The sequence below is a fragment of the Arachis hypogaea genome, chromosome 16 (genome assembly GCF_003086295.3).
Source record: "Arachis hypogaea cultivar Tifrunner chromosome 16, arahy.Tifrunner.gnm2.J5K5, whole genome shotgun sequence".
Lineage (NCBI taxonomy): Eukaryota > Viridiplantae > Streptophyta > Magnoliopsida > Fabales > Fabaceae > Arachis > Arachis hypogaea.
This window is the reverse complement of record NC_092051.1, coordinates 54,693,281-54,706,317: the sequence shown is the minus strand read 5'-3', so window position 1 is coordinate 54,706,317 and position 13,037 is coordinate 54,693,281. Positions and strand designations below refer to the sequence as shown.

At 40.5% G+C, this 13,037-nt stretch overlaps 1 non-coding gene across 1 annotated transcript; it reads right to left on the bottom strand.

Moving 5' to 3' along the window:
* Window positions 1–3,274: 3,274 nt before the first annotated feature.
* Window positions 3,275–3,381, bottom strand: LOC112761320 (small nucleolar RNA R71). Its single transcript, XR_003181721.1, has one exon. It is a non-coding gene; the product is annotated as a small nucleolar RNA R71 (small nucleolar RNA).
* Window positions 3,382–13,037: the final 9,656 nt, after the last annotated feature.

The following is a 13,037-nucleotide window of genomic DNA, read 5'->3' as shown; positions in this document are numbered from 1 at the left end:
ATACCAGGCTGATAGATATGGTGGACCTTCTGATAGTCACCAACAAGCCCCACCCTGTGCTTATAGACCACCCTCTCAACATAACATCGAACCACCACACTCACAAGCTCCTTTCTACCATTCACCACCGTATGATCCTTATTTACCCCAATTCCAATCCAATCACTCCCAAACACCACCACTTCCCTGTGTACCATGTCCATCACAGGCTCGCCTCAAGGAAACAGTAGATCAACTTCTGATGCCAGGGCATTTTGGCCAGTTTCACTGACCTTTTCTTTACTGTTTTAGGGTAGTTTCATGCATTTTCTTAGTTAATAAGCAAGTTTTGGGTAGATAATCACTTACATCTTGATTCAAGCAAACATTGTGAGTTTTACATGATTTTATGAGAATTATGCATGAATTGAATGATAGCAAGGAAGATGCCACGATTAATAGCCACGTTAGTCTAACTAACGTGACCATTAATGTGGAATGGAGGCTAGCTTGCAAAGTTAATAAGAAAAGTGAATACTAATAATGCCTTCGTGAGCCATCATAGCCCACGTTAGTGTCCACGTTAACTACATTAACGTGGAAGCTAACGTGGAGGAAAAAGAAAGCCCCAACGTTAGTGGTAAAAGTGAATACCACTAACGTTCCAAAAGGTACAATTGGCCACGTTAAGAGTCACGTTAACTACATTAACGTGAACTCTAACGTGGCAGGAGCAAGGAGGAGCGAACGTTAGTGACACTCACCTTTGTCACTAACGTTGGACTAAGCCACTATTAGCCATGTTAGTTGCCACGTTAATTACATTAACGTGGAAGCTAACGTGGAGGAAAGAAATGATGAGCCAACGTTAGTGACACTCACCTTTGTCACTAACGTTGGAGATGGCAATCACCACCACGTTAGTGGTCACGTTAATACAATTAACGTGAGGCACTAACATGGGAAGTGGCGTTTGGAGCGTTAGTGACAAAGGTAAGTGTCACTAACACTCTCGAAGCTGAGGCATGACCACGTTAAGGGTCACGTTAGCTACACTAACGTGGACTCTAACGTAGGGAGGAAGGGTAACAAGCAAACGTTATTAGAAAAGGTGAATGCCAATAACGTTTGCGAAGGACCAAGAGGCAACGTTAGTGGTCACGTTAGTGCCACTAACGTTGAAGTTAACGTGGACCATTTTGGGATAGGAACGTTAGTGAAAAAGGTGATCGTCACTAACGTTCTCGAACCCACATTTTTACTTAACGTTAACACCACTAACGTCCTAATAAACGTCCATGCCTCACTCACACTTTTCTGCAAGCAAAGCTAAGCCCACTAAATATGATAACTGCTTCAACTCAAAGATCCAAAGGCCCATATCCAAGACTTGAAGAGCCCACTAGAAGATAAGAAGAGTAGTATATATAGGAGTAGTTTTGAACTAGAAAGGGAGCTTTTGGCATTGGGAGAACTACTCTCTGTATAATTTTACTTTCTCTGCAACTTCTAGTTTTACTTTTAGAATGTATTTCCCATCTTTGTTTTCCATTCCCAGAGCTATGAACAACTAAACCCCTTTCATTGGGTTAGGGAGCTCTGTTGTAATTTGATGGACCAATAATAGTTTTCATTATTCTTCTTCTTTCTTTTCTCTTGATTTTACTAGAAAGCTTTCAATCTTCATCCAATTGGGTAGTTGTCTTGGAAAAGAAGCTATTCATACTTGGATCTCTTCGGAACCTTGGAAGAGGAATGAAGAGATCATGCTAGAAATGCTTTCTCATGTTAGACCAAATTGGGGTTTGGACGGATATAGTGACATATAATTCTCCCAATACTTTGATTTGGAAATACATGTGGTATAATCAGTGACCATACTTCATCTCTTCTCATGAGCAATTAGACCAAGGAATTGGCTATTGATCAAGATTTGAGAGATTGAATTACCAAGGAATTGGAATTCAATCACTTAAGATTGCCAAGGAGATCAATGAATGCATTGATTGAGGAAGAGATGAAAATGAACTTGATCCGGAGAATACAACATCTCCTGAGCCCAATGAACTCCCCATTTCTTATCTTACCCATTCTCTTTACTTTCTGCCATTTACTTTTATGCTCATCTTCCCCATTCCCCATTTAAGATTCTGCAATTTACTTTCCGTTATTTACATTCAGTTCTTTATTTCCAGCAATTACATTTTCTGCCATTTACTTTCCCGCCATTTAATTTCCTGCAATTCTCAAATCAAATTCTTCTTAGCTCAACTAGAACATTCCTCCAATTAAAGTTGCTTGACCAATCAATCCCTGTGGGATTCGACCTCACTCTATTGTGAGTTTTTACTTGATGACAATTCGGTATACTTGCCGAGGGAAATCTGTTGAGAGACAAGTTTCTGTGCATCAAGTTTATGGCGCCGTTGCCGGGGATTGATTTTGTATCAACAATGATTAAATTGGTGGATAACTAGATTGAGCACTTTTTCTTTCTTTTGTTTATTTAATTTCTGTTTGAGCAATTTACTTTCAGTTTTAGTTATTTTCTTCCCTTTACCCCTTACCCGTTTGAGATATTCTCTTAATTGTCACAATTCAGTTCACTAACCCACTAACTGTTTGATATATTGCATCATTCACACTAACAGCATTTTTTTTACAAGAATACTCTCTATCCCCCTTTTGCTTTGGCCTTGTTGGTTGTATGACAGGTAGAAGAAGCGGGGCTTCAACTTCCTTTGATTCTGAACCTGAGAGGACCTTTCTTAGATTAAGGAGGGAAGCAAGAGGAAAGAGAGTTGTTGGTGCTGAGGAAGAGGAAGAGTACTTTGAACCAGACATGGATGAGAATATAGAGAATCATCATGAAGAAGAAGCTCACAACCATGGCAGAGAAGGTCCAGTGCATCATGCTGGGCAAGAGAGAAGAGTTCTGGGATCTTACATAAATCCAAACCCAGGAAACTGTGGAAGTTGCATCCAAAAGCCAACCATACATGCCAATAACTTTGAACTAAAGCCACAGCTCATCACCCTCATTCAGAACAACTGTTCATTCGGAGGAAGAGTCCAAAAAGATCCCAATCAACATCTAACCACCTTCCTGAGGATATATGATACTGTGAAGTCTAATGGTGTTCATCCTGACACCTATAGACTGCTTCTGTTTCCCTTCTCACTCAAGGACAAAGCATCTAAATGGCTAGAATCCTTCCCGAAGGAGAGTTTAACAACCTGGGAAGATGTGGTGAACAAATTCTTGGCAAGATTCTATCCTCCTCAAAGGATCAACAGGTTGAGAGCTAAGGTACAAACCTTCAGGCAACACGATGGTGAAACTCTATATGAAGCATGGGAGAGGTTTAAGGACTTGACAAGAAGGTGCCCGCCAGATATGTTCAATGAATGGGTGCAGTTACACATCTTCTATGAGGGTCTTTCTTACGAATCAAAGAAAGCAGTAGACCACTCATCTGGGGATCTTTGAACAAGAAGAAGACCATTGAATAAGCCATAGATATCATTGAGACTGTAGCAGAGAATGACTACTTCTATGCCTCTGAAAGAGGCAACACTAGAGGAGTGATGGAGCTAAATAACGTCGATGCATTGCTGGCTCAAAACAAGATGATCACCAAGCAGTCGGCTGACCTTACCAAGAAGATGGAGAGGAACCAAATAGCAGCAATCACCACCTCAGCAGCAGCTCAAGAAGGAGTGAATGAAGAAGCAGAGGGTGATTAGGAACAAGCCAACTACATTGGAAATTCACCTAGGCAGACCCATGATCTATACTCTAAAACTTATAATCCTGGTTGGTGGAACCACCCAAACTTTGGGTGGGGAAATCAACAAGATCAAGGCCAAGATCAGAGACGCCATAACCCCAACAACAATGAAGCTCACCAACATTCCACACAGAGATCATATCAACACCCACCTAATAACACCTCTCAACATCCATACCAAAACCAAAATAGCCCTTCTCATCCCTCCAATCTCAATTCACCATCATCCGAAGATAGACTCTCAAGGATCGAGAATCTACTTGAAGGCATATGTAAGGAAATTCAAGATAGTAAGGTGTTCTGAGAGGAAGTGCGATCCAACATGCAGAATCAAGATGCTGCCATCAAGAAACTTGAGACACAAATTAGCTACTTATTTCAGCAAGCTCCCGGCCACAACCTTTGCAGCAACATTGAGCCAAACCCAAGGGAGAAGTGTCAAGCTATCACCATCAGAAGTGGAAAGGAATTGAAGGAGACCTCCAAGCAACTATAAGAGAAGGACTCAATTGGAAGGAAGGAGGAACAAGATGAAGTTCAAGTTCCCACCTCCAATTCACATCAAAAAGGAGAAGAGCTGAAGCCATATGTTCCAAAAGTCCCATACCCTCAACAATTGAGGAAGAAGGGGGATGACAGCCAATTCTCAAGATTTCTAGAAATCTTCAAGAAACTACAGATTAACATACCCTTTGCTGAAGCAATAGAGTAAATGCCACTCTATGCCAAGTTCTTGAAGGAATTGATGACCAAAAAGAGAAGCTGGAAGAACAATGAAACTGTGATACTAACCGAAGAATGTAGTGCCATCATTCAGCACAAACTACCCCAGAAATTAAAGGATCCTGGGAGCTTCCAGAACCCTTGTATTATAGGGGAAATCACAATGGAGAAGGCTCTATGTGACTTAGGAGCCAGCATAAATCTGATGTCCGTAGCTATGATGAGAAAAATGAGGATTGAGGAGTCCAAGCCAACAAAAATGGCCCTGCAACTGGCAGACCGATCATTCAAGTTTCCTCACGGCATAGTAGAAGACTTGTTAGTGAAGGTAGGAGACTTTATCTTCCCCGCAGACTTTGTGGTATTGGATATGAAGGAAGGAGCCAAGGCTTCTATCATCCTGGGAAGACCATTTCTAGCCACTGCTGGAGCTATCATTGATGTCCAAAAAGGTGAACTTACCCTGAGACTACACAATGAGAAGATGATATTCAATGTGTTTAAGGCCATGAGTTACCCACAAGAACCATTAGGAGAGTGTATGAGGTTGGATTCACTGGAAGATGCAGTACAAGAGACTCTTGAAGAAGAAGAACTTGAGGGGTTAACAGAAGAGGAATCAGCATCAAGCGAAGAAGTTGCAACAGCAGAGGTTCATGTTCAGGGTACACTAGAAGAGAAGAATGAAAGAAAAGAAGCACCCAAACTTGAACTCAAAGCACTGCCACCCAACCTCAAATATGCATATTTAGGAGAGAATGAAAGTTACACAGTGATCATAAACTCAGCCCTCAGCCAAGAACAAGAGGAGGAACTACTCCAAGTATTACAAAAGCATAAGGATGCCATTGGATGGACCCTCGCTGACCTGAAGGGAATCAGTTCGGCCATATGCATGTATAAGATACTGTTGGAAGATGATGCCAAACCATCCATTCAACCCCAAAAGAGGCTGAATCCAGTCATGAAGGAAGTGGTACAGAAAGAAGTCATGAAGTTATGGCAAGGAGGGGTGATCTATCCGATCTCAGACAGCCCATGGGTCAGTCCCGTGCAAGTTGTCCCAAAAAAGGAGGAATCACTGTAGTCCCCAATGAGAAGAACGAACTAATCCCTACAAGGACCGTCACAGGATGGCGGATGTGCATAGACTATAGAAAACTCAATGAAGCTATAAGAAAAGATCATTTCCCCCTTCCTTTCATGGATCAGATGCTGGAAAGACTTGCAGGACACGCATATTACTGTTTTCTCAATGGTTATTCAGGAAATAACCAAATAATGGTTGATCCGAGAGACCAAGAGAAAACCTCATTCACTTGCCCATATGGAGTGTTTGCCTACAGACACATGCCATTTGGGCTATGTAATGCAGCTGCAACTTTCCAACGCTGCATGCTCTCCATTTTCTAAGATATGATAGAGAAATTCATTGAAGTCTTTATGGATGACTTTTCAGTATTCGGAGATTCCTTTCCTAATTGCCTAAATCACCTGGCCCTGGTATTAAAAAGATGTCAAGAGACTAATTTGGTCTTGAACTGGGAGAAATGTCACTTTATGGTGACAGGAAGAATAGTTCTTGGCCATAAGGTTTCTAACCAAGGCATTGAGGTAGACAGAGCTAAGGTGGAACTCATTGAAAAATTACCCGCACCAAGTGATGTCAAGGCAATTAGGAGCTTTTTAGGGCATGCTGGCTTTTACAGAAGGTTTATTAAAGATTTTTCAAAGATAGCCAAGCCCTTGAGCAATCTCCTTGTATCTGATACACCATTTATCTTTGATGAAAAGTGCATGCTAGCATTCGAAAACTTGAAAAAGAGGCTATCTTCTACCCCTATCATTTCTCCACCTGATTGGAACTTACCATTTGAACTGATGTGCGATGCATCTGATTTCGCAGTTGGGGCAGTGTTAGGACAGAGGAAAGATAACTTGGTCCATGTGATATACTATGCCAGCAAAGTCCTTAATGACACTCAAAGAAACTATACCACTACTGAAAAAGAGTTGCTGGCAATAGTTTTTGCATTAGACAAGTTTAGATCATACCTCATTGGCGCCAAAGTGATTGTTTTCACAGATCACACAGCACTTAAATATTTGTTTGCCAAGCAAGAATCAAAACCAAGACTAATAAGATGGATCTTGTTGTTGCAGGAATTCAATATTGAAATTAGAGACAAGAAAGGAGTGGAGAACAAGGTAGCAGATCACCTATCCAGAATCCCTCATGATAAAGGAGGAACACATGATACAAGTGTAAATGAGTTCTTCCCAGATGAGCAGTTGATGACGGTTCACAGAGCACCCTGGTTTGCAGATATTGCCAACTTCAAGGCAACTGGGGCTTTACCTCTAGAAATCAACAAACATCGAAAAAGAAAGCTCATCAATGACGCAAAGTATTTTATTTGGGATGAACCATATCTCTTCAAGAAGTGTTCAGATGGAATCCTGAAAAGATGTGTTTTGGAAGAAGAGGGACAAGAGGTCTTGTGGAACAGCCACGGCTCGTGCTATGGAGGCCATTTTGGAGGGGACAGAACTGCAGCCAAGGTGTTACAAAGCGGATTCTTTTGGCCCACCCTTTTCAAGGATGCCAAAGAACTAGTAAAGAACTTCAACGAATGCCAAAGAGCTGGAAATTTACCCAAAAGAAATGAGATGCCATAGAGTTTAATCTTAGAACTAGAACTGTTTGATGTGTGGGGAATCGATTTCATGGGACCATTCCCAACCTCACATTCAAACAAGTATATCTTGGTAGCAGTGGATTACGTTTCCAAGTTGGTGGAGGCCATTGCAACCCCAACAAATGATAGCAAGGTGGTCATGAACTTCCTCAGAAATAATGTCTTCAGTCGGTTTGGAGTCCCACAAGCGCTCATCAGTGATGGAGGGAGCCATTTTTGTAACAGATCACTAGAAACTCTTCTCCTAAGATACGGGGTAAAACACAAGGTTGCCACGCCTTACCACCCCCAGACAAGCGGGCAAACCGAGATATCTAACAGAGAGTTGAAAAGGATTCTGGAGAAGACTGTAGGAGCATCAAGAAATGACTGGTCAAAAAAGCTAGATGATGCTCTTTGGGCATACAGAATGGCATTCAAAACACCGATCGGGATGTCCCCATATCAACTGGTGTATGGAAAAGCCTGTCATTTACCACTAGAACTGGAACACAAAGCCCTCTGGGCTCTCAAGCTACTAAATTTTGACAGCATTGCTGTTGGTGAAAAAAGGGTCTTGCAGCTGCAAGAAATGGAGGAGTTTAGATCTCAAGCCTATGAAAATGCCAAGATCTATAAAGAAAAGGAAAAGAGAAGACACGACCTCAATCTGACACCCAGGAGCTTCGAAAAAGGACAGCAAGTACTCCTCTACAACTCCAAATTAAGACTTTTCCCAGGGAAACTCAAATCAAGATGGTCAGGACCCTTTCTCGTCACAAAGGTCTCGCCATATGGACACATAGAAATCATGGAGGAAAGTTCAAAGAGGACTTTCACTGTGAACGGACAAAGGCTCAAGCACTACATGGGCAATGATGAGCGGATATTTTATACGCTTTTTGGGGTTAATTTCATATAATTTTTAGTATGTTTTAGTTAGTTTTTAGTTTATTTTCATTAGATTCTAGGCAAAATTCATATTTCTGGACTTTACTATGAGTTTGTGTGTTTTTCTGTAATTTTAGGTATTTTCTGGTTGAAATTGAGGGAGCTGAGCAAAAATCTGATTCAGGCTGAAAAAGGACTGCTGATGCTGTTGGATCCTGACCTCTCTGCACTCGGAATGAAATTTCTAGAGCTACAGGAGTCCGATTGACGCGTTTCCAATTGCGTTGGAAAGTAGACATCCAGGGCTTTCCAGCAATATATAATAGTCCATACTTTTCTCAAGGATAGACGACGTAAACTGGCGTTCAATGCCAGTTCCATGTTGCAGTCTGGCGTCCAGCGCCAGAAACACGTTACAAGTTGGAGTTCAACGCCAGAAACAGGTTACAGCCTGGCGTTGAACGCCCAAAACAGCCCAGGCACGTGAGAAGCTTTAGTCTCAGCCCCAGCACACACCAAGTGGGCCCCAGAAGTGGATTTCTGCACTATCTATCATAGTTTACTCATTTTCTGTAAACCTAGGTTACTAGTTTAGTATTTAAACAACTTTTAGAGATTTATTTTGCATCTCGTGACATTTTAGATCTGAACTTTGTACTCTTTGACGGCTTGAGTCTCTAAACTCCATTGTTAGGGGTGAGGAGCTCTGCTGTGTCTCGATGAATTAATGCAAGTATTTCTGTTTTCCATTCAAACATGCGCGTTCCTATCTAAGATATCCATTCACGCTTAATTATGGAGAAGGTGATGATTCGTGACACTCATCACCTTGCTCAATCCATGAACATGTGTCTGCCAATCACCTCCGTTCTACATCAGATTGAATGAGTATCTCTTAGATTCCTTAATCAAAATCTCTGTGGTATAAGCTAGATTGATGGCGGCATTCATGAGAATCCGGAAAGTCTAAACCTTGTCTGTGGTATTCCGAGTAGGATTCTGGGATTGGATGGCTGTGACGAACTTCAAACTCGTGAGTGCTGGGCGTAGTGACAGACGCAAAAGGATAGTAAATCCTATTCCGGTACGATTGAGAACCTGCAGATGATTAGCCGTGCGGTGACAGCGCACCTGGACCCTTTTCACTGAAAGGAAGGATGGTAGCCATTGACAACGGTGATCCACCAACACACAGCTTGCCATAGGAGGACGTGCGTGCGTGAACAAGAAGACAGAGGAAAGCAGAATTTCAGAAGACAAAGCATCTCCAAAACTCCAACATATTCTCCATTACTGCATACAAGTATAATTTGTGTTATGCCCTTTTTACTTTTTACAATTCAACTAAAAATTATTATTAATATTATATCCTGACTAAGAGTTACGAGATAACCATAGCTTGCTTCAAGCCAACAATCTCCGTGGGATCGACCCTTACTCACGTAAGGTATTACTTGGACGACCCAGTGCACTTGCTGGTTAGTTGTGCGAAGTTGTAAGAGAGTAATGTGAACATTGACATCACAATTTCGTGCACCAGGCAACATGGGGGAAAACCCCAAAATGAAGTATCATCTCAACTAAGGGAGGAATCGTCGAGCTAGCGACACTAAAAGAGCGCTTCGTTGGGAGGCAACCCAACCAAAGGTAGTTTCCTTTTCATGATCATTTCAATAAAAGTTACAAGTAGTTTCCCCTGTATTGTGTGGAGCTAAGTTTGGTGTTGCACACCAAAACAATCCAAGAGTGAATGTGTAATTCTAAGTTTGGTGTTCCACCAAAGATTTTAGTTAGAATCACACTACACTTCTTCAATGGCAAGTTGCTAGCCCCAACCAATCAGGGAAACCACTTAACATCAATTTAGTTTCTAGTTCATAGCCGTTTTGTTAATAACAGCACATGAGGTTCTTCGCATATATTCAATATGTGTATTAGGCAAGGAACTAGGTTTGGTGTTCACACACCAAGTTAAGTTCAGAATTTCACAAGCATACATGCATGCTAACTATTTTTCAAGTGCTTTGGGAACAAGCAACTTTCAACAACTCTGCAGGAATTCAATCAATCTTCTGAAAAACAGTGCACCATCATCCAAGGAGGCGAAGAAGGATGCAGAAGCTATGGATGATGACAACATAGGGATAGCTAGAAGTCACTAACAAAAGATTGTATTGTTACTTGATTCCATATGAGTGCTCAAATTGGAAGTCTAAATGTACCCTTGATTAATAGTTACTCTTCAGATTAAGTCACTAGAATTTAATGTTTGTTTTCTTTGCTTTCGTCACATGTGTGCTAGTCCTAATGTCACTGCTGCATTTTTACCTTGCTCACTTGTATGCTTGTCCTTTAAGTCAAATAAAAAGAGAATGTTATGAAAGACCAGAGTGAGGTTCAATTTGTGGAGTAAGTTCTTAAGCTTGTGGTGTAGTAATTACTTAGCTAAGTTAGTTCACTGATAAACCCATATTTCATGAGTTCTTTTTTTGCTTAATTAGAGTGATTTATTCAACTCTTCACCTACTTATTCACATTAATTGCATGGTTTTACTTTCCCTTCCTTATTATGTCATATTGTGAAAAACATGTTGATGCCAAGGCATCTTAGGCTAGTTTCACTAGCATTTTTCTGTTAGTTTTAGTTGTTTTATGCATTTTCTTGAGCTTAAAGTAACCAAGAATGGTTAAATGAATAACAAAGCAATGAACCATCCAAACAGTATGATTTTGATGCAAATTCCATGAGTTTTTAGTTATATTACTTGAATGCTATGAATGGAAGATTTCTCATGAAAATTTGCAAGACTTTGATGCAATTGTTTGGATGATTTCAGGGAAGAAGAGGCTAGGCAAGGAAGCAACAAAATCAATAAAGGAAGCTTGAATATCACATGTGGAGTTTAAGTTCCAGTTTAAGCTTAAACTGGAACTTAAACTACCAAGCCATATAATGCTGGAAATGGCATTTAAGTTCCAGTTTAAGCCTAAACTGGAGCTTAAACGCCAGAATCATGAAGGCTAGGAAATGCTGGAACTGGCGTTTAACCTCCAGTTTAACCTTAAACTGGAAGTTAAACGCCAGAATGAGAATTTCACCAAGGGAGCATTTCCACGTTTAAGCTCCAGTTTAACCTTAAACTGGAGCTTAAACGTGTTCGACACAAATTCTCACCAAAGAAGCATTTCCACGTTTAACCTCCAGTTTAACCTTAAACTGGAGGTTAAACGCCAGAAGTAAGAAAGGCACCAGGAGCATTTCCACGTTTAAGCTCCAGTTTAACCTTAAACTGGAGCTTAAACGTGTTCGACTATTTCTCTCCTCCAGGGTTGCTTTCTCATTTCCACGTTTAAGCTTCAGTTTAACCTTAAACTGAAGCTTAAACGTGTTCGACCCAATTGCTCCTCCAGGGTTGCTTTCTTCATTTCCACGTTTAAGCTTCAGTTTAACCTTAAACTGAAGCTTAAACGTGTTCGACATTTCACACTCCTGGGTTGCTTTCTTCCATTTCCACGTTTAAGTTTCAGTTTAACCTTAAACTGAAACTTAAACTTCAACTTAAACGCCACTTTTTGAAAGGGTTTCTGGGCCAAATATATTGAAGTTTAAGTTAGCATTTGAGCACAAACATTAACTTAAACGTATTATGGTATGAAACCCAATTGAATATCATGGTTTATGGGATTGGGCCTGAAGAATTGATGAGTCTGGAGCTTCAATTTGTTGAGTCTTGTGTCATTACTTGTTTATCACTAAGTTTGCTCAATGAATGTTACAGAATTGGATCACAGCCTCATCAGGATTATGGATCATAAACCCAAAGCAAAAGGAAATCAGGGAAAGGCCTCAAAGCCCAAGAAACACAACAGAAGCTCAATTTAGAAAGTGTATAAATAGGATAGAATTTAAGTTGGTTGACACACACTCGAGGAGATTTTTACACGGAGAACTTTGGATCATTTTCTTTTAGTTTTGTAATTGAATTCAGAGCTATGACTCACTAAACCCCTTTCATTGGGTTAGGGAGCTCTATTGTAATTCAATGAATCAATAATAGTTTTATCTTCTTCTTCAATCTTTTCTCTTGAATTTTGTTAGATAGTTTCTCGATCTAATTCCATTGGGTAGTTGTCTTGGGAAAGAAACTACCCATAATTGGAATCCTTCGGAACCTTGGGAAAGGAATGGAGGATTCATGCTAGAGAAGCTTTCTCACAGTGAATTGGATTGGGGTTTGGATGGATATTGTGACATGTAATCCTACCAAATTGTGGTTCATGAAACTGTGTGGTATAATCAGTGATCGAGCATCATCTCTTCTTATGAACATTTAAACCAAGGGATTGGGAATTTGTTTGTTTTTAGAGAGAATTGGTGAGCCAAGGGATTGGGATCCAATCATATAAGATTGCCAAGCAAAATTTAATGAATGCATTGGTTGAGGAAGGGATAAAAGTTGTTTTGATTCGGAGATCTCAATATCTCCTAACACCCAATGAATTCCCATTTCTGATTTACCACTTTCTCTTTACATTCTGCAATTAAATTCATGCAATCACCCCCATCCCTTTTAATTTCAGCAATTTAACTTCTCGCTCTTTAATTCATGCAATTTTACATTCCGCAATTCTCATCTAAATCTTGATTCCGCTCAACTAGAACATACTTCTAATCCGAATTGCTCACTCAACCAATCCTTGTGGGATTCGACCTCACTCTATTGTGAGTTTTTACTTGACGATAACCGGTGCACTTGCCGGAAGGAATTTTGCCGATCGTGCAATTTCCTAAATCGTAGCATAACAAGTTTATGCACATCAAGTTTATGGCGCCGTTGCCGGGGATTGGTTTTCGATTGACAATTCTCAAATTGGAAGTTAACTAGATTGAGCATTTTTTTTTCTTGCTTTGTTAATTCAGTTCAAGTTACTTGTTGAATTTTAATTTCTGCACTCTGTTACATGCTTTCTTTCT